We start from the raw sequence: 23,845 nt of genomic DNA, 5'->3' as shown, positions 1-23,845 counted from the left end.
CATACAGACAAAGGCGCAAGTGTGTGTGTGTGTGCGTTGTGTGCAGTGGCGCAAAAAAGAGGGTATGCAGCGTATGTGCTGCACTAGAGGGGGCACCAAATCGATGCCGGAAAATTAATTTTAGTCTGCATTTTCTGTAAGAGCTGTTTGTTCATGTATGATAATACACAGGGGCGTCGCCTGGCCTGGGCTTCCGGGGCTTTATCCCCAAATAAATTTCCAGTAGCCCCAAATCGTTTCACTCAGCTCAGCTGTATTATTAGTGAGGAGAGGAAAATCTCTTAACGCGAATCACATGGCAAGGCAGTGCCCCAGCCCCCCCACTGCCTTGCTGGGGAGGATTTTTGAGGGTTTTCGAGTTCTTGCACCGAGTTTCAGCACTGATGTTAAAACATATCTGGATATACGCCGATTTTTCTAAAAGAAAGGTAACTGAACAAACCATGTAAACTGCGATGATATGTTTCTGATAGCTGATTAAAAAGACTCGTCTCTGAATCAAAACACACAGATCAAGGTTTATAATACTAATATAATTAACTGGGCTGAGCCCCGGATTTTTACATACCCAGACAACGCCCCCAATAGTACACATCAAAAAACAAAAACAAGCATTGTGACGCACCTATTGTATTTACAATATAACGGATCATAACAAGTAAGTAAGTACCTCAAATGTATCGAGTAACACAAAAGTAATGCAATAGTTACTTTTACTGGTAACTAGTTACTTATATGGAGAAGTAACTAGTAACTATAACTAATTACTTTTTCAAAGTAACGTGCCCAAGACTGTGAGCAAGTGGGGGAATAAACGAAACCCTTAGTCAATAATGACAGCCCTCCATACAAACAACCACTCTCTAAAGTAATACACACAAATAAATCATCTTCAATTCCATCTGTAATAGACTGAAGCACTGAGGGAGCATTTGATAAAAGTCTGGCAGTGATTAGACAGCATTAATGCATTACAGTTCCAACTGCTTCCAAGTACAAATCAATATCCATAAAAATAAAGACATGACAAAAAAATATAAAGAATAATAGCAAGGATTTACTTTTTACCACAAACCAGAACATCTGACACCAGCCTGCTATGAATTCAGATACGCTCATGCTGTATTGATTTCTAATACACTATATTGCCAAACATATTTGCTCGTCTGGCTTCGCACACGTATTGATTTCAGACCCTGCGTCCATTACAATGGACATCATGTGTTTTCTTTTTTTTTTTTAAATGTCAAAACACAAATTAAACACCTGTTTTTAATCAGAATAGATTATAAACGAGCCAAATATAATGTTTATAAGCCAATGAAACAATAACTTGCCCTGCCCATTACCCACTGGAATAAAACAGCAATAGAGCCAAAGAGGCTCTTTTTTTCTCATTTTTACTAATTGTGTGTAATTTAAAACACCTTTTTTCATGATTGTGAACAAAAAGGGCAATATCCAATCAAAAGTAAGAAAGGTCGAAATCACGACTTGACATGTGCTTTGAGTGTTTTTTGATCGGGTGTAAATGGACGCTCTAGGACGCATTAGTAAAGTCCCTTTGCTTATACATTTTGTCTATTACCAAAAATAAGTGAGTGATGTTTTTATCCCATTAGAACTGTGAAGCATACTAGACTTTTAAGTTTTAAATCCTTTTTTTTGTTGTTTTAAACCAGTACAGCTTAAAACTATTTCTAATAAGCTCAGGAAAGTTTTTACCTTTTACTGTAGGAGCAGGATCCATACTGGCAGCCATCATGACCTCTTGTTACTGACACGCCCTCAACTAAGAAACTCAGGGCTTAAATAAATAAATAAATAAATAAATATATATACATACATATATATATATATATATATATATATATATATATATGTTTGTGGTGGCGATCATGCACTCTCATCTTGCAAATATATTTTTTCAACATGACTTGAAGGCAGCAAAATAACAGGAATCCCCCTGACTGCAGTTAGATGATATTGGAATTGGCTGGGGGCATTTCTTTTGGCTGGGGGCCGTTTTTGCTGGGCGGAGTTTCTGATGGGGGTATTTCCAGCTTGTAAATGATCCCTTACCAGGAACGCTCCTGCCTGCAGCTTGACTCTTCTTGGAGCTGCAAGTACAAGTAGAGTAACAAAAAGGGACAAAAAAAACTGTGAACTTGGATGAACTGAAAGTTTGTGTAATAAAGTGAAGTGTTTTCTGTCTACATTTGAAGACTAAGAGTTTGTCTCGAAGTCCTGATTGTCATCTCTATGTCAAAAATATGGTCCCCAGTGTCCAAACTGTGGTCACCTGAAATGTCAGAGAATTTGTCATACTCTAGAAATGTCATCAGGATTGCTGTTTATCATTTGTATTACGTAAAGTAACGGCTCAAAAAGTTTCTACAGATGTTTTTTTTTTCATACAAAAGTTTGCTGTGGAAAATGTGGTGACATCTTTTTAACTTTTCACATCTTTTACTTTCCAAATTCTTTCCAATTTAAAAATAGATGACAAAACAAAGTAATTAAGATTTGTCAGTCTGGACTCAGCATACCACAGTGAGAGCTATTATTCACAAATGGAGAAAACATGGAACAGTGGTGAACCTTCCCAAGAGTGTCCGGCTGATCAAAATTATTCCAAAAGGGCATGGACAACGCATCTAGAAGGTCACAAAAAAACCCAGAATAACATTTAAAGAATTAGAAATCTCATTTGCTTTAGTAAAGGTCAGAGTTAATGAATGAATAAGAAAATTCCTCCACAGAGATGTGGAAGACTCATTTACGGTGAATCGTTTATCGGTGAAGCTTAATTGCAGTAGTTGACGCCAAGGAACAACTAGACTATAAGGTTTAGGGGCAAACACTTTTTCACACAGGGCTAGATTGGTTTAGATTAGCTTTTTATATTTACTCAGGTTATCTTTGTCTGAGATTAAAAGTTGTTTGATAATCGGAAAAATATCAGTATGACAAAAAAGCAAAAACAAAAGAACTGTCAGTGAGGTTGTCAGATAGCTGTCAGAAAAACAGATAGTGCTGCTCTGGGAAAATGAGAAGGTGGACAGAGGATGCGAGACCGGTGGCACAATCTTCTTGAACCTGTGCTACATTTTCCCTGCATTAGACTGTGCTCCTTGCTACCTTCCTCCATCAGTCCAGCCCACCAGCGGCAGTGAAACCACCAGGGGATGTGCATTCGGTCACCATATTATCATAATAACTCAGCTTACTACACGACAGCGTGAAGCAGAGACTGCACATCTGTCTGCAAAGGCCAGCCCCTACCATCCAGCACCCATCACTCAGAAGTCTGCCAGCTGGACTAGGACAGACAGAGCAGCGGAGATGTTATCAGGGCTAAAGAGTTCCTGCAAACAGTGTTTATACCACTCCTGAGTCACTACTGTACCGGTGAGTATATGAAGGTATTTGGCAGATGCTACACATTTTTAAAAACAGCAGAAAAAACAAGGGTAAGAGAATGAGAATGTTTAGACTCTATCTGGAAAAGTTGTGAATGCATAATTCTTTTACAATTACTTTGACAAAGACATTATAAACCCATGATAGTTTACATTTTTTCTAATCAACCTTATTACTTCTATTAACATACATTAATTCCTGTATTTCAGACCTGCAACACAGCATTTCTGTGAATAATAAAGCATTTCTCTTTGTGCAATGTTGCCTTTCCTTCTTCCAAAACTTTAAAGACGTTTTGGCACCACTCAATATAGTGTTTCAGGTGTTATTTTGTCTCTTAATTTTCCTGCAAACACATCTTAAGAGACGCAAACATAAGGAGCCTATCTTACACCCTGTGCAAGGTGTGTCTCAATACTCATTGCTATCTTACACCCCGCCGACAGTCTATTTTCATGCCTTGTACCTGCACTATTTAAATAGCAATTGTCGTTGTGAATATACAGTATCTATGGTAATAGGTGTGGTTGTATGGAAGTGTGGTGTGTGTTTTGGTCAATTTTTAGTGTATTGCTATCATGGCAATGGAAAACACAGGTGCACCACTGACTGAAAACAACCTAGACAGACAACAACAGTCAGACGTTCGTTGCTATCTTGGCAGTGACTTGTCAACACAGGTGCGTGACCAATATACATAAATACCTCCGCTTGTAATGCACACATGGATATGCAGCAGTGCACAAACCTATAGTGCGTAGCTGTTGGCATCAACAGGTCAGTTGGCATCAACAGGTCAGTTGGCATCAACAGGTCAGTTTCCTTTACTGAGAAACCCTGAAATAGCCATGCGCCAAGTGCACCTGGATTTTAAAGGGAAATAAAGTGAATTGCTGATTGGTTTATTGCATATTACACACAAAATGCACCCATGCACAAGATGCACTCATCCCATTGTTATGATAAAATAGACACTATGACACCTAAATCAAAGCCACTTAAATCTCTAAAATAGGGCACTTTAGTGTAGAACTGCTGCTGATGCAGCATTGCCGAGTAGCATCACAGCGCATTCGGAGGAAAGCGCAACGACTTAGTTCCGATACATCAACTCACAGATGTCTTGTGCTGATCGACATCACCCTAGGAGTGATGAGGTGAAAGAGTGCCATCTACCCACCCAAAGAGAGCAAGGGCAATTGTGCTCTCTCAGGTCTCCTGCAGCTTGTGGCAAGCTGCATGACCGGAATTCTAACCAGCGATCTCCTGATCATAGTGGCAGCGCTTTAGACTGCTGGACCACTCTGATCCCCTTAGATGGTCTTTTCTGTCATTGGTCTGAAGCTCTTTGTTCTGGAATACTGACTCTTTTAAACACAGTATATATTTCCCTTGTGTTTGATGAGCAACCACAGATGCCTCCAAGCCCAGACAACATCACAATATACATCAACATACAACATACTTAGACACACAACAAGTTCATGGTACATAATATGATACATAATATGATATTTCGCATTTACTAAGATTTGATACATTGGAATGTTAACTAGAACCAATCATGCTCTATGTAATGAAACACAGGGTTGGCGAGTACCTGTTATGTCTAGACAACAGCACAAACACACCCAGGAAAGCATTCTGTGATGTATTGTGGTGTAATTCATCCCATAAACGATGAATGCTGTCATGCTGCCCAACCCTCCACGGCTGCATTTTCCAAATAGCCCGCTTTGGCAGGGGAACCGAACACCTGGCAACCCAGATTCCAGTGCATTGACCTGTTCATAATTTCAGCAGGTAGTGTACTGTACGCCTGAACAACAGTTTATTAAACATGCGCAGGATTTCATTTATTTGTAACAACAGGATGCGGTTCACTAGCCAAATTACCATGACAACAGAGCAGCAGAACAAAGGCTGAAAGGGCAAAGGTCACTGCGAGTGGTCAAGTGAGCGATCAGAGGAGTGGGCAGCAGGGCTCTTATGCCATTGTTGAGTAAAGACCATTGAATAATGGTCCCAACAAAGAGTGTGGCTGGAGCATTAAGGATATGTGTCTAACCTGTTGCATAATGTGTGTGTTTATGTATTTCCACAAACCATATACAGAAGGTGCATTAAGAGTATTTCTGTAATTACAGGCTTTAGTCCTGTATCTGTTTCTCAGTATACTTCATTTATATTTTCCTTTTACCAAGTTCTTTAATATTTATTACCCAACAGGACAGACCAGCACAGAGCAGCTATTATTATTATTTTTTATTATTATTTGGGTGGTCGATCATTAATCTCAGCACTGCAGTGATTAGCATGGTGTTAAGGCCCTGTCCCACTGCGATTGCGTCTAAATATCCACTAAAGTACGTCCAAATTTATCAGAAAACACTGCGTCCACTGAGTGAACGCGCTGCATCCAAAATATATATATGAAGTTGGACGCCGACTTCCAAATTTGTACGTCGACTTCCACTCTTTGGACGTCGACTTCCACTCTTTGGACGTCGACTTCCACTTTTTGGACGTCGACTTCCAACTATATATGGTTGTTTTTTCTAGTGAATCATCATTTCTTCTTGAGCTACAAGAGAGAGCACATCTATTCCCTCTGCACAGCACCATCACCAGGCAGAGGAGCTCATTCAGCGGCAGACTGCTGTCCCAGTCCTGCTCCACAGACAGACTCCGAAAGTCTTTTGTTCCTCAGGCCATAAGACTGTTCAACTCCTCTCAGCACAGCAAACTAAAGACTCTGTGAAACATTTTCATTCCGGCCACTCTGGCCACACCATGGACACACCCCCAGCTATGGACACACTCTCAGACTTGCTGATGCCTAGAACACTTTTTATAGTTCTACCATATTACCATAGTTCTACCACTAGTAGTTCATTCACTAGTTAATTCATCTACTGTTTACGTATCTTTTGCACTGTTTACGTATCTTTTGCACTGCTTAATTTAATTTAAATTATTATATAACTGTATTTGCACTTTCTGTTTGGCTGACATCAGTTATCCTCACATTATGCACATCAACTGGTGTTCACTGTCTATTGTGTTCAACTGCACTACCTCCATTCTCCATCTCCATTACACACACACACACGAAGACTGTACATTTACACTGTATATTCTATTTCTTATTTGATTGTATTTATATGTATCTTTATATTTTATATTTTGTCTTTTTTAACTTTGTGTATTGTGTAACCTGCTGCTGGATGCCAAGAATTTCCCCCCGGGGATCAATAAAGTATCTATCTATCTATCTATCTATCTATTCTCTTCTACACAACCATGGACCACAGATTCCTTGCAGTGATGGTGCAGCAGCAGAACGTACTCCTGCATGGTTCCTCAGGGGCTCGAGCTGGTTCCTCGGGAGCTGGAACTGCCTCCTCGGAAAATCGCTTGGCGGCGGCCGTCTTAGCGGAACCCTTCCTCTTGGCTGGCATCTTGGAAAGTGTGGAAAAGCGATGGACGCCAGAAAAATATTTTTATGGACGTCGACGTCCACCTGTATGTGCCGTCCAAATATCCACTAAAATACGTCCGTACTGCGTCTAAATATCCACTAAATTACGTCCATATTAGTCGCCGTCTATTCCGAAAATTTTGGGAGGTACCAAAACCACTTTTGCGTCTAAAGTGGACGGCAATGTCTAAACTACGTCCACTTGGATGGTGCCGTCCAAATATCCACTAAACTACGTCCATATTGCGTCTAAACATCCACTAAATATCCACTAAACTGCGTCCACTGAAATTTGGACGTACTTTAGTGGATATTTAGACGCAATCGCAGTGGGACAGGGCCTTTAGTGTGTGTTGTGTGTTGTGCTGAAACGGGTAAATCAAACACAGCAGTGCTGCTGTTTTTTTTAAACACTGGAGGTTTTAGACACTTTTACTTGCAGCTGCTCCACCTTGTCGAAAAAGTTAAATTTAAAAATCATCTGTTGCTGCACAGTTTATGGGTTTCATCCTCTACACTGTAAAACACTGTCGTACACACTTTAAAAATATTGACTTGACATGTTCAAAGACATATTTGTGCTTTTATAAATGTTTATAAATGTATATGATGTACCACTACAACTTTCTATAAGAACTTGTTTTGTGCCAGTAGTATTTAGTTGATGTAGTACCGTAAATTCTTTCATTCTTACTCTTATTCATCTCACAATAGAAACAACTTAATTTTCCTTGCTGGAGAAACATATTTTTTAAAGATTTTTAGTAAAAATGACCAAAAATCATCTGCTAGTTTTACTTAAATATATAACACAGCGTTTTTGAAACCTTATTATTACTATTAGTTAATCAATTAAAAAAAATCTAAAAAAAATCTAAAAAAATCTTTGTGGGTTCTACTTAAAAATAAAGTTGCAAAATTGTTGCGCTATACACAATTTTTTTTAAGTAAGACAAGCACATCATTTTTTAAAGTGTAGTACAGTTATTTTGTCTTTTTTTTCTGCAAACATGTCCGAATATGAGCAATAACACTGGTTCACTATGTAACCCACCCTAAAAATATATATATATTTTTTATTATTATTATTATTATTCTTTTCTTATTTTGTTTTAATGTAAAAAAAAATCAGGACTTGTAATGTATTTTTCAGACCCTAACTGTTTTGTAATTGCCATAAGTCAGCTGATGCGCCCTCTGTAGGTCAGACTTATCGTGCAGTGTTTCAGTTTATTTTTCAGTATTTATAGTTATAAACTCACAGCTTTTGTGAATATTATATTTGCTGTTTAATTAAAAAAAAAGCCCTGTACCCTGTACATTTTATACTTTATTTTTACACTTAACTTCTGAGCATGTGCACCAGCCACCGTGTGCTTCATGCTAACTATGGGGGAGATTAGCCAGCTATTTGGAAGCATATATATTAAAAATAATGAATGACGTGTTAGTTAATTGTTTAATTGCTTATTGTTCATGTTGAAAGTTTATATTGTGCTGTTATACATTTGTCTGGTTCTAAGAAATGTATGTAATGGTCCTTTAGAGACTTATTGTGCAGTATTTCAGTTTAGAGGAAGGACAGTAGTTCGGCTGCTAGTAAACATACAGCTTTTTTAAATATTATACTCGCTGTTTAATATATATGAGAAAAAGCACTGGGTCATCTTTACATTTTACATTTCAGAATGCTCCACACATTCTCTACTAAGGAGAGGTTTGGACTACAGAAAAGCCAGTTCAATAATTGTACCCTCTTTTTTACCACAGTCAGTCTTTGTCTTTTGTAATGTAGTGTGCAGTATGTGGTTTTGCATTGTCCTGTTGAAAAAGACATGGAAGTTCCTAAAAAGAAAAAGTACCAGATGACAGGAGTGTTCTGACACGAATGTATATTATTCTCTCACAGTGTGTGTGTCTATGTGTGTGTGTGATGATGAGATTGAGGACTGGGCATCACGCAGTCAGCGTGCCCTTGAAGAGCAAAAACAGTCCATGAGCAGACTGCTGAAAAAGGCGCTGGGGACGAGGCACCAGTGAACTGAATCATCACCATCACCGTAATGAGAGGAGATCCATCCTCGCTCACTCAGAGAGAGAGAGAGAGAGAGAGAGAGAGAAAGAAAAAGAGAGAGAACGAGAGAGAGAGAGAGAGGAGAGCAGAAAATTAGAGTACAGAGCAGAAAATGAGAGCGGAAAGCAAGAGAGCTATAGGAAAAAAGAGAGAGAGCAGAGGATCCAGAGAGGCGGGAGACAGATAGAAAATAAGGAGCGAGAAACAGCCTGACAGAGAGATAGAGGCTGAGCGGAGAGACAACAGATAAGGACGGCACAAGTAGTTATTTTGGATCCGACTCTTCTCTGCTGACATGCCGGCATTAGAGGTTAGATAGCATTGGAGGGGTAAGCAGGATTTTAACGTCTCTGCTTGTTTGCGCTTTTTCTCCAGCGAATATAAGCCTGAAGAAGCCCAAGCAGGGAAAAGAGGAGAGGATAAAAAGATAAAAAGACAGAAAGACAGCAGGAGCGGTGGTCAGTGCAGCGGGATGCGCGGGGACAGGCCGGTTCAGGTCCTGAGGACAGTATGGAGCGTTCTCAAGGTAAAGGACAAGCCAAAAATAAACCTTGGAATTTGCATTACGCAGTCCCATTACAGCCAGGTCGTGGCATAACAAAGCCAGTTCATTACCATAGATAAGCTATATATATATATATACACTCATTTACAAACAAAAAAAAAACGAAATTTGCATTACTGCAAGACTCAGCATGCAGTTACAGTATGTCACAATCAGATCATATGCAGTAAAAATGATGTGTGGTCTGATTATACCTCTTGTGCTCTTTTCACATGAGGGCAGTGAAGTGCATCTCTTATTACCCTATAAACAGCTGCTAGCTCTGGGTAGTGTTCCTCTTGGTGAGAGAGAACAAAGTCTAAACAAACTAACTTTTGAATGTTGATCTAATAGCCAGAATGCAAAAACAAATAAACTGAGTGTGCAATGCGTACTTGTGCAACCTTTTAAAAACACAGTTTGATTTGTTACTTTGCTATATTGTGGTTATCACACCATAGCTTTATATACAATAAAAATAGCATTAAAAATAGATGTCTACGTCACAGACTATTTTTTCAAACTCGGGCCGAGAATCTAAGCTCTAACAAAAACTGTACAGCAACAGATGAGCTTCTATCTCTGACTAGGTAGGAGTTTCTAAAAACTGTTTAAAAATGTCTAAAAACTCCAGCAGCACTGCTCTATCTGATCCACTAGTATCAGCACAACCATAATGATCCACTACCCAAATAATAACAACTGCTCTGGGGTGGTTTCCTCTCCAGTAGGGTCGAGACCATTGAAGAACAGGGTGAAATAAGTAATAATACAATAGTAAAGTATACAGAGAAACAGATACTGAACTACAATCTGTGATTATAGAACTAAAAAGTACTCCTATTTTATCAGTGGAGCTGAAATATATATATATATATATATATAATATTCCTCAAGCTAACCCGTCATAGTCACAGGTGACAGACCACCCGCTGCAGCCCATGCTCTGCATCCATGATCAGCTGACCAGTTTCATCAGTTTTCCCCAGGACCCATGCACATCCCCTCGCTGTCCTCTATTACACACCCCTCACAAGCCGGCCCCAGACCTGTCAATCACACCCCTTCCTAATCCAATCACTGTCAGTCATTGCCCTCGCGTACGAACCCCAGAATCATCAGTCAGAGGAGGTGGACCTGAGCACATCCGCTCCCATTAACCTCACGGCCCGACCCGGCAGAATTACAAGTGCCGAGTCAGTGGATCGGCATGGCTCGAGTAACGAGTCGGAGAGCCTTAATTAATGCCTGCTCCATACCCACGGCGGGAGGCTGGCATTGATCAGTCCGGAGACCAAAGCGGAGGGTGAGATGGACCGCCGGCCGAGGGTGCTGCCGGGGAGATTAAGTGGGAATCTGTGGGAAAGCAGAGAGGACTTCATGCCTCAGAGATTCCAGCCCTTGTTCAGATGGGTGAGCAGAGGCTCGGCGCTGAATGTCAAAAAACCCCCGGAGCTGCAGCTCGCACAAAAGAACCACCACACTCGTCCCCAACTGTCCTGTAGACATCGCAACCAACATCAGCACGGGTCTGTCCCAATAATTACACACCACTGACGAACAAAAGAGCTTAAGCTACCACATTTGTGAACACTTAATACAGTACTTATAATACCTAACATAGCTTATATTACACTATATTACACAATGTCTTGCTCCCAGTGTTCTCTACAGGTTCTTGCATAGTTGTACCATACTAGTGCATAGTGTTGCCAACTCCTCAGTAGGGAAAGTAGCTATTGGCTGTTCTAAAGGTTGCTATTTGCATAATACATGTTTTTGAAGCTGTAAAGGATTAAGGTTGTGGGAGAGAAAAAAGTGAGGGAATCCCTAAATATGTTAGAAATGTTACAAAAGAACCCTAACAAATGAACAACTTTTGTTGCTTATTAATTAGGCAGTCTCTTCTCAAAATAACGTAATTTTTACGTAAATTACATAAATACATTTTTGCCATGTTGTTAAATTTTATTATAAGAGTAGTGGTTAGCCAGAACTGCTATTCTACTTTTTTAGTTTTTTTTTTTTTGTTTCAAACGCATTATAGATTACTGATTTTTTAAAATGATATTATTATTTTTTTAAATATACTAGTATATACAGTATAATTGTAAGATATTGTTAGCATCAGGTAATGTGTGAATGAATGAATGAATGAATGAATGAAGTTACACTTATATAGCACCTTTCTAGAAACCCGAGAACACTTTACAATGCTCTACACAACCATGTACACTTTAGCACTTATCCTCACAAACCGATGAGAAGCTTCAGCCAATGACGTACAGCATACTCATAACCGGAAACAACAGTTCACCTGGAGGACTGCATTGGGCACTGAGGAGCTAACTCAGGACAGAATGCCAATCCATATTTACACACACACATTGACAATTTAGAGTATCCAATTTGTCTGGGCAACTTACCTGAGCTCCATTATTATTGGACTGCTGTAGAAAAAGCCCCCAATCCCCAAGGAAACACACACAGACACAGGGAGAACATGGAAAAACTACATCCAGATAGGGACTTGAACCTAAGCCACTTGAGCCCGAAGTGTGGCTTAATTCTGGTGGTATCACAGCTCAAAGTATGTTGGGATCAATATCAATATAAAGTGCCTTTTCTGTCTTCAAAATAATTTATATGAATTTCATACAACCACTGTTTAACAATGCGCTTCTCAAGATTTACTCTTAATAAACACGTTATTACAACTATAGAGAAATGTTCATCTTTAAAGAACTTCTTTAAGGAACTTTTTATACAGTTTCATACAGTTTTCTTGAATGTAGATGGTGATTTTTTTTCTTGCCTGTGGTGCTGCCTGGATACATTGATAAATTAAATGAAATATGATAAATATTCATTTTTTGAAAGACACAGTGGTCTGAATTGACCCGATTGAGGAGCAATTTCATCAGCAAAACTGAAGTCAAACATATAGCCCAAGTTCAGTTTTTTATATCACAGTGGAGGAATTTTATTTTACTGCTCTTTACAGATCAGCACAGCACATCAGAACAGATCAAGGTCCTGCCACAGCATCTCAGCTGAGTCTGACTAGGTCTTAGCTGGCCTTTCAGAATCTCCATTTTGGTTCTTTTTGGAATTTTTAAAAGTTACTTTTTAAAAATGACTTGTGAAATGGATTATAGTCTTTCTGTGTTATCTAATGACTTTCTGAAATATCAGATCTTTGTAGTTTTTGCACAACACAGCTTATTTACTTGCAATTGGAAACATTTTAATGGCTTTGGTTTGCACAATACATGATTGATCAGCAACACAGAATCACAAATGACATGAGCTTTCAACAGAAGAACCCCACGACATGTTTGTCTGCTTTCCAAAAACACATTTTGTCATATACAAGAAAACATATACGAGTAATCAAGCATTTAATGTGCTGTTTTATCCCATTATTCCTGCAATCATGTCTTTACTTTACACATTCTTCAGGGGACAGTACTTGTACCCTCTTCTTTCACAGCCATGCCTTTGTAATGTGTGCAACATGTGGTTTTGCATTGGTCTTGTTGAAAAATGCATAACGCACATTATGCGACACTAGTAAGGAACAGGGGTGTCGCCATGTTTTCCATCTAATTCAGCTGGTCTGTTTATTATAAAACTGTTTATTTGAGTAAGTAAAGCACAACTTCCAGATTTCCACTAAGGCTGGGTGCAGCAGCATTAGCATTCGTGGCTAACCATTAGCTGCACTTAGCGCTAGTAAATGCCACCCGACAGTGCTACGCTAAGGAAGTCTGAGTGTTCCAGTAAGCCAGGGCAATATTAGCTTGCAGATTATCCTACGTTGCTTGTTTTAACACAGTAAACACACAGGTTACAATCCAATATACTCACCTCTGAACGATAAAAAAGAGCTAGCACTTAGCATACAACCTTACAACCTGACTGGCTAAATTCATCCATAAGGCACATTGTATTATTAGGCGTACTGACTGAATTTTGGGGGAAAATTAAAGGATTTTAAGTGCGCCTTACAATGCAACAAATATGGTAGTCAGTTTTGGAAAATATGTCATCTTAAAAGCAGCATATGTTGCGAATCCATTCCAATCTTTCTTTAAGGAACATTGATTTTAAACATGTCAATCATCTATTCACACATTTATTACATTTTTTTGATAATGCTTTTGTACCAAATCATGCTTTCGATCATCAAGAGAAAGATGGATGATCACAAACCATCAAACCAAGCTGAACTGATTGAATGTTTGGCACCAGGAGTAAAGCAGCATAAAGTTATCCAAAAGCAGCGTGTAAGACTGGTGGAGGAGAACATGATGCCAAGATGCATGAAAACTGTGATTAAAAACTTGGGTTATTCCACCAAATATTGATTTCTGAACTCTTAAAACTTTAGAAATATAAAGTGAACTTGTTTTCTTTGCATTATTTGAGGTCTGAAAGCTTCAGCCATTTCTCATTTTCTGCAAATAAATGCTTTAAATTACAATATTTGTATTAGGAATTTGGGAGAAATGTTGTTTGTAGTTTAAAGAATAAAACAACAATGTTCATTTTAATCAAACGTATACCTATAAGTAGCAAAATCAGAGAAACTGATTCAGAAACTGAAGTGCTCTCTTAATTTTTTTTTTCCAGAGCTGTATATTAATACATTAAATGTTAAAAGTTAAGCAGACAAAATGTAAAATATCTGACTTGTTGTTTTACTTCTCACACATAAAGTTTTAAGATCTGAAACATTTCTGGGACAATTGTACAAAACCTTTTTTCGCAGCACTTTACAAAGCAATATGTTTGTGGGCAGAGAATAAAAAACAAAACAAATAATAATCAGACAACAAGAGCTAAACACTTTCTTTACTTAAATCCACACGACTACAACTTACGCAAGGCAGTGGGAGTAGCTTGTGCCCGAGCAATGTAGGTCATAGTCTATATCTGGTAGATGATACAGAAAAAAGGCATCCAGCATATTCTTCAAACATCGCACACTTCAAAGCAGCACGCCAAACCATCTCCATCCATTCTGCAGCCGGAGCTACTAAGCGCGACAGCCTCTCCTCGACAAATGGGCACGAAAAAGCAATAAAAAGCTATTTTCCGCTAGTGTCTGTGGGCCAAGCTTGAAGGACAAGCAAAGCTAAAGAACAAAAACATGTGGGAACAAAGTGACCACAGCAGCAAGCATCACCCTTAACTGATTCCTCACTCCAGGCTGTTTTGACCGGCTGTGTGTTTTGCCTCCAAGGCCTGGGGTTCCCATGGCTGAGCGTCTGGTGTCAGGGACTGATAATAAATTACGCACCATTCACACCACCAGGTGTTGGGACTAGGGCTAAAGATCTGACTGTACTAATAATGGAATCCTCATCACTAACAGTATCATCATTTTAACATTATCCTCATTAACACTATCACACATATCTGTGGTGGCTCTCAACCACAACAAATTGTTGGTGTAACTTCATAAAGTGGTCGAGGTCAAGACGGAAGAAACCAGCTCATGGTTCTGTAGGGACTAACCAAAAATGGGTTCAGATTTAAACTCACAATCACAGCTAGGAACTTAAGTCGTAACACTCAACTCTGACTTACAATGCGGCAATGTCTTAAGACTTAATTTGGATTTGTGCACTAGAAGCACAATACTCAATTCTCACTCACATCCCAGGTCTCAACTTGCACTTTCTCAAGGCTCAAAACCCATTTGAACTCACAACCCCCGGGATTCAAGACTTGGCGTGGACTTGCAACCCAGGAACTCAAGACTTAGCTGGGAACTCAACTCCAACTTGAAACACAGGGACTTAACACTTAACTTCGACTTGGACCCCATTGACTCAAGAATTGGCTTGGGATCAAAATTCACTGACTATGCAAGTGATTAAGTTCCCTTTACTTCATGGTGGAGTTTGCATTTAGTAACGCACAAAATTGGAGTTTGTGCAGTAATGCTTTTATTATTCAGTTCATGATTTGAATGCTGCAATGCTGCTTATTTGCTAAAGCATCAGAAGTTCCTTAGTAAAATATAATGTAGCTGTTTTTTCTACAATGCCTATAGTGTTTAGCTGTTAGTGTCCCGTGCATCACTACTAGGGGTGACTGAGTCATTTGCGATGGTACCTCAGATCATTATACCAGACGTTAAGGCAATTTCTTCTTATTCCACAGCAAGAACAGTAGTGAAGACCTCACCATGAGACCTCCATACTCCAAACAACTCAATAACTGTCATCAGATCCCAAAGACAACCTAGATTAAACAGACTGGAGTCAACAATCTCTCACGAGGAGTTACACAACCCGAACATATCATCTGAGAGCCTTTTTATAGAGAAGCTTGGGAAGCACTTTTACGGAAATATGAATCTTCTAAGTATACAAATACTTTTATATATAACATTTGCCTTAGACATACATGAGTATATTTATTTTTTGGTATATAATTTCACCCCAGTGAGAATGGGATTCTGTTTTTGGGTCTAAACAATATTTATTGAGTTTTCCTCACCCCATTTTGTCAGGAGGGCCACTTGTACGCCACTGGTTTAACACTTTTTCAAAGGCCAAGATGATCTAAAAGCTTTTCTGCTCACAGAGGCATTGCTTTTCATATTAGAAAAATGAATACAAAATAATAGACACCATTCAATTGATTTGCATTCATAAAAGTATAATTGTTCAGGGAGCAGAGAGAGAAGGTAGAGAAGGACCTGCAGCTGCTCTGGGATTTTACAGTCTGCTCAAAATGTAATATTCCAAATAAAATAAGAACAGGCAACTCCCTAAGAACACACAGCGTTTATGTGGCATAGTGTTGATTGTACGTACAGTCACTTACGCCACGGTGATATGCTCCCTCTGCTGAGACCTACTACAGATATTGTAGTTTAAACGCAGAAATATCGTAAATTATCGTAAGCATATTTTCCAGTTTGCAGTTACGCTCAAAGGGCCTCCTGGTACGACAAAGGTCTGTGGGGTACTGGAGACTTTTACACCAATCAGTCACAACATTTTCAGTTCAGTTCTGACCCGTCGAGGCATAAAATGTAGCTGAGAGTTCTGACCCCACAGGACATTGCCAGCATTAACTTTTTCAGCAGCAGTTTATGCTACAGTAGCTCTTCTGTAGGATCATGCCTGATGGACCTGGTTGAGTTCCCAAAGCAATTGCCAGTTCCGAGCGATTGCTAGATTCTGTTAAAGAGCAATTGGAGTGAGTCAATGGGAGGACCATGTATGATAAAACAACAAATAAAGGAGTAAGAGTCTGTACAGCAGTGGAGAATTGCCCTCATTGTAACAAATTTCTTCTAGAATCAACTGTAAAAATGTTGTTACTTACTGTAAAAGGATACAGATACAAGATACAACCCAAAAATCAGTATCTCAGGAAATTAGGATATTATATAAGACCAATCGGTACTTTTGGCAGTGTGGGCAGTGTGCCAAATCCTGCTGGAAAATGAAATCTTCATCTCCATAAAAGTTGTCAGCAGAGGGAAGCATGATGAAGTGCTGCAAGATTTTCCAGGAAAATAAAGAAGGAAAGGGAAGAGGAAAAAAAGACACATGAAACTTCAGCAATCGTAAAGTGGAGTTTGCCTTCAGGAAGATGGAAAATAAAGAAGGAAAAGGAAGAGGAAAAAAAGACACATGAAACTTCAGCAATCGTAAAGTGGAGTTTGCCTTCAGGAAGATGGAAAATAAAGAAGGAAAAGGAAGAGGAAAAAAAGAAAATATGACACTTCAGCTATTGTAATGTGGAATTGTCCATCAGGAAGCTAGAAAATAAAGAAGGAAAAGGAAGAGGAAGAAAAGAAAAAAACAAGACAGCTCCAGCTTTCCACCAATGTCAAAAGACATTCATTTTAGGTTGAATGTTGGTCACGTTGGACATCAGATGACAAAAAAATTTATATCAGGATACCGTCCAATACACTATTACATGCCTGCAGGTATGTAACAGCAGGGTCATTGATGGGACCAGGATGAGTTAAACATGGGATGTACCCATTCTGGGTTGTACACAGCACATTGGGCCTATTTGAGAAGTCCAACTGGGTCTCAGAAGCCCAATTGTGCCACCCATGTGAGCCTTGAATGAATAAATTTAATTTGATCTGAAAAAAATCCTTTTTCTAGGCTTTGGCCATGATTTCTATTGAAATAGAAAATTCAGAGAACTTTTCTATCAATTCATCCACGTCTCATTTGCTCAGATCTAGGGATTACATCCATATTTGGAAAGGAAAAGACATAAAGACCTAAAGACCTTTTTTCTTTGTCCAATCTATCAATCCCTCCTATACTCACATGTGACATATTTTGTCTAAGCAAATGACGTTCTTTTTAAAGACAAAAACCCACTCTGAAAATCTCAGGACTGGCCTCTCTTCAGTTTACAGCGCTCCGAGCAGCCCCACTGATCAGCCTCCATGTTGGAGAGGGAGAAAACACGTAGGCTATGACCACCTGACAGATGGTGGCACGTGGGTGCACAGGGGTTATTTTCTGACACTGTGAAAATCATCGCGCTGGCACCTTGTGGAGTCACCACCAGCTGGTCGCTCTCAAAATCCTATTCTTTTGTTTGGCTCTAGTTAAGACACTTAATCCACGTTCATGAGGCTTAGGGCGTTTGTAGGGGATTTCGCCGTGGGGCCTGTTGATTTGAAGAGCGTGTAACCGAGAGGATGAGCCACTGATTGGTGTGGGGAAAATGACCCCTTATGCCAAGGCCGTGATCACACCATCCTGCGTGATCTGGAGATTCCCAGAACCCACTCCCCTCAGTTTCGCAGCTCTGAGTGAAGGTTCAGTAGAGATTAGCTTACTCATTTGTAAGGGGGAACAGCTTGTGAGTACTGATATAAGCCAAGTGGAAACTAGGACGAGCTCGTTCTGATGAATATGAGAGGGGCGAACAAAGCAAGACAAGTTGAATATGATTAGCATAAAAAAACGCTTGGTTTTCCCATGAGAGATGCTGCATTTAAGCACAGTAAATGTACCTTCAAGTGCACGTCAGACGGTTAGTTTATATCATCATCTGACACATGGTAAAACGTTTCAATGTTTTTTTTTTTCATATTACAATGCCAAATTAGAAAAAAGTTGGGACAATATGGAAAAACCAATAAACAGAAAAACACAGTTTTTACATTTAGTTGGACTTGTTTCATTGCAGACAGTACAAACTAAAATAATAAAAGATATTTTATGTTTTGGTAAACTACATTTCATGTGGGGCGGCACGGTGGCGCAGTGGGTAGCACTTCCGCCTCACAGCAAGACGGCCTGGGTTCGATTCCCGGCTGGGGCGACCCGGGTCTTTCTGTGTGGAGTTTGCACGTTCTCCCCGTGTCTGCGTGGGTTTCCTCCGGGTTCTCCGGTTTCCTCCCACAGGCCAAAGACGGCACGTTCAGGCTAATTGGAACTTGGTTGAAATTGCCCCTTAGGTGTGAGTGTGTGAGTGAATGTGTCTGTGTCTGTCTGCCCTGCGATGGATTGGCGGCCTGTCCAGGGTGTATCCTGCCTTCCGCCCGATGCCTGCTGGGATAGGCTCCAGCACCCCCCCCGCGACCCTTAATGGATGAAGCGGTTGATAATGACTTGACTTGACTTTTCATGTGTTAATATACATACAGTACAGTATTAATTGTTTTTCTTTCATGTGAATCATGTATTAACTATATCATGTACTGAATGTATCTCTTATCTAGGGAGCTGTTAACTCGGCAGTTTCTGAGGCTGGTAACTCTGATAAACTTATCCTGTGCAACAGAGGAAACTCTTGGTCTTTTTTTCCAGAAGCGTCCTGATGAGAACCAGTTTTATCAATATTTTAATAGTTTTTGTGACTGCACTTGAGGACACTTTCAAAGTTTGTAAATTTGTTTCCGATTGACTGACCTTCATTTTTTAAGTCCTTTTTTTCTTTTCTTAATTGAGTAGTTCTTTCTATAATATGGATTAGAACATCACTCAAATAGAGCTATTCACTGTATACCTGTAACTCTACCTCTTCACAACTTTACAACTGATGCTCTCAAACACTTTATTAAGAGGCAAGAAATTCAAGTAATTAACTCTTGAAGTCAATCCAGGTGACTACATTTTAAAATAATAATAAAAAAAAACTCACTGGAGTTAATGCTGCAGTAGGTCTGCAGGTTTAGGTTCAGCAACAGTATGTGCTGAAAGTATGAGGTCAGCTGACTACCTGAATATACTGAATATAGACCAGGTTATTCCATCATATGATTTTTTTTTCTTCCCTGATGGTTACCTTAACCTCATTTAGAATCTTTGGGATGTGCTGGATGGAGAAGGCTGGATGGACAAGATATTGGTGAAATTGGATTAATGCAAAACTGGATTTAAATAAATCTTGTGACATTGCAGAAGCTTATAGAAACAATGCCACAGGGAATGCGTCAAAGCAATCAAAGCTAAAAGTGACTTGGAAAGCACTTGGAAATTGCTTGGTAGAGTAAATATAAACTTCAATGTAATCAGCAGTGGAGAGTGAGCAACTTGTCTTGAAGCTGTGGGCATAAACTGGACAGTGGGCAGCTGATCTGTGGGTGACAGGGAAGCCTGACTTCCAGAGATTTCCATTAGCATCTGGCTGGACATGTTACAGAAAAAATGTTAGTCTACTATTTTTATAAAAAAAAAAAAAAAAAAATTCAGGTAACAGAAATGGTAGAGGTTAATTCAGGTTTGGACGAAAAATAAAACTTTCAGAAAGAGAGAGGCTGCTTCGATTGCTAGAAAGGCAATTCAAAATTCCTCTCACTGCAGAAGACCTTCAGGAAGATCTATCAGACTCTCTTTGGGTCCGAGTCATCTGAAGAAAACCTTTCCTTTGTCTTCAGCAGACAATTCAGCAGAACTTTTCAAAGGAACTAAATCTAAACTAAGTTTGATACGGTCCTGTGGGCTGAAAGTCACCAGACACACTTTTTTGCTGAAATAAACAAAGATATAACTGATGAAAAAAAAGTACACAAGTTTTTGGCATGGTCCTCAGTTCCCTGACTTCCCTAACATTTTTAAGTTTATGTATGGACAGTGAGATTACATAGTGTGTAGTTACTATGGGAAAGTTTACATGTATGTTTAGCATCACTATTATGAATGTTTTTTATTTAGACCTGTGGTGGCTTCACTTTTGAGAGACAATGCTCTGTCCAGTTATACAGTCTATGGTCAGAATACATACATTTGAAAATATTCTATACAGGCATGAATGCTAATCTGCACTGAGGTAACATGGAGCTAAAACATGGCATCACTGGAAACATGGAGAACGTTGGAAAATGTTGCCATAAAATACTGTTTCAAAAGTTGAAGACTAAAGAAGACCAAAGAAAGGTGAAGATGACCCCAAACTATGCTAGAAAGTTAGCCACATAGGTAGTTAGCTTAGCTTAGCTCACGATGCTCACCCAATATCCAATTTCATGCAGCTTTAACAGCAAAAAGGTAAACAGACTCCCACAAACTACAATCATTTTTGCCAAAGCGGTTCATTCTGATACTTGTTAGATATTGCAGCTGTTTTCGCTAATACTTTAATCCTAAGAAAACACACCCTCATTAGCATATTTGATTTGCAGCCCGGCTATGGCCGAGCAGTTCTCGTCTCTTCATTTACCCACGGCAGCACAATGGGAGAGAAAAAGGGGGCTGTTCATTTACATTTATTGAAATCCCATTTGTTTTCCATCTGCTAACTAGCCACCTGTGAAACTAAGTCTGAACCGAGACGTCTCCCCATAGCCTTTATTAGTGTTTATCCCGCGCTGTAAAACCGCTGAGGGGACGCGGGCAGCCCGGTCGGGTCGTTACGCTGTAAAACAGTGACAGAGCTGCGTGTAACCTCAGTGTCAAGGAGGTGTGACCAAATGGAATTAAAAAAATAAATTCTCTCAACACTGAAAGGTAAAGGAAACTCTGGGCCAAAGTCCTGACTAGTTTTGTTAGGAGAGGCCTGTAGAGAGCAGCTAGCTGCATCCCAAGACCGTCCCTAGACTGCGGCTGAGTAAAGAAGCTTTCTTATAGATTAAGAACAGTAAAACCCTGTACACTACATAATACAGCCCAATCCCTGTTGTTTCTGAGTACTTACTGAGTAAATACTGTGTACCTATAGAGTAAGAACAGTAGAAATCAGGTAAGATGTGGGTTTATTTTTAAAGTTCTTTTTGGAACAGAAGTTATAAAAAAGCAGCTTTGTAGGACAAAGTGTGCAACAGGACACCAAGGTCAAAGTCAAGAATGGTGTGAAAACTCAAGCGGAAGATGGGAACCCATCCACCATTACCCATTAATATAAATCCTTGTGGTTTCTGCGTAATAACGAATATATTTTCTTAAAAATCTCAGGATTCCTGATTGTTATATTGAAGATGGCTGTACTATTGTTGAGGGGGAAAAAAACACACAAGAACGCACAGAAAAATGGACAATTCCATCTTGAAAGTTGAGAATTCAACTGTAAAAAGGTCAAGTATGAGACTTTAAACATTGAGCAGGGCATTGGCCACATCTTGCTGAAAGTATATCAAGTCTCCTTTGTTGTTCCCATTCAGAGTGTGAATAAAAAAAGTCCTAAGGATGAGATTTGTATTCTAGTCCGAGCCTTATTTTGACTGCAGCCATTTTAAGCATTGTTTTGAAGATGCTCTGACCCAGTCGTCTAGACATCACAATTAGGCTTGTGTCAAACTGTCTCATATTATTAAACTCACTCATCTTCCCTTCTTTTAACACAACAACTTCAAAGACTGACCGTGCACTGCTTAATATATATATAATACACCTTAACAGGTGCCACTGAGGTTTAAATGCAATGGCTGACCTGTATTTAAGTATCAAAAGGTAAAGTACAGAATGAATGGGATATTAACATTTACACTGTTCTGAAGGTCAAACTGTTAAAAAGTTCCAGTGCAGCACAGCAGAGCTAGTGAAGGTACTGTGAAAGGATGCCTGTTTTGATTCTGCTTGAAAGTGCTTCTATCTTCTATTCCTTCACAAAGACTGTTTGTCTCCCTTTTCATAGTAAATATTCATATTCATTCATATTATATATATATATATATAGAAAGAAAACAGTTTTCTTTCACTGTTGAGTGCTGTTAAAATTAGAAAATCAGAAAATTAGAGTAGTGTTTTATATAAGATCGATTGGTACTTTTGGCAGTGTGCAAACTCCTGCTGGAAAATGAAATCTGCTTCGGATTTGATATAACACAGTGGACCAACACCAGCAGATGACATGTCTCTCCAAACCATCACTGTTTGTGGAGACTTAACACACTAGACCTCAAGCAGTTTGGACCAGTCTCTTGATTTCCAAATAAAATGCAAAATTTACTGATTGTCTAATAGTTTGAAGATGATTTGTCATCTGCTGGTGTTGATCCACTGTGTTTTATTATCAGGTCCAATGTCAGTGCAGTTTTGTTTTCCCACAAAATCTTACAGCACTTCATGCTTCCCTCTGCTGACAACTTTTATGGAGATTCAGATTTCATTTTCCAGCAGGACTTGGCACACTGCCCACACTGACAAAAGTACCAATTGGCCTTATATAATATTTTAATTTGGTGACAATGGTTTTTGGGTTTGGGTATTCTTGATCATCATAATCAAGAATAAATAAATACAAATAAATAAACACTTTAAATAGATCACTCTGTGTGTAATACATCTATATAATACATGAGTTTCACATTTTGGAACTGAATTACTGAAATAAAGTTTAAAAATAACGTTTTTTTTTTATATGCACTAGTATATGTGATACTGATCAGCTGCTGGTAATGCTAAAAATAGCTAACACAGGTAGTGACTGATAAGCTTATGGGAGCTCATTGCATCATTTTAGAGATTTTAAAGATGTGCTTTATGTCTGTGGTTGTGGATGAAAGGTGAATTTACAGAAAAGGCAGCAAACATGTTTGGGTTCAAATCCCTTACTAACTGCAATGTTTCTAAAGAGCGAAAAGGAATGGATTACATAAAAGACAGTGTTGTTTTCTATGATGTAAGGTTTGGTTTTGAGAATTACAAAAAATGCTACAGTGTAGAAGTAAGCATATCCAAATTGCAAATATCTCAGGATGTGGGCTTGCGAGATGGAAAGCCTCAGGAGTAACTGGGAATTTGCGTGCGGAGTCTGAGTTAACAAAGATGAATGGCAAAGAGGAAAGAGAAGCGAAATCTCCCGCAGTGAAACAAATGGATGGAACACCTCCCTTATACATACACAACAGCGTAGCTTGGCATGTGAACACACTCCT

The sequence above is a fragment of the Astyanax mexicanus genome, chromosome 8 (genome assembly GCF_023375975.1).
Source record: "Astyanax mexicanus isolate ESR-SI-001 chromosome 8, AstMex3_surface, whole genome shotgun sequence".
Lineage (NCBI taxonomy): Eukaryota > Metazoa > Chordata > Actinopteri > Characiformes > Acestrorhamphidae > Astyanax > Astyanax mexicanus.
Note: the sequence above shows the minus strand (reverse complement) of the source record.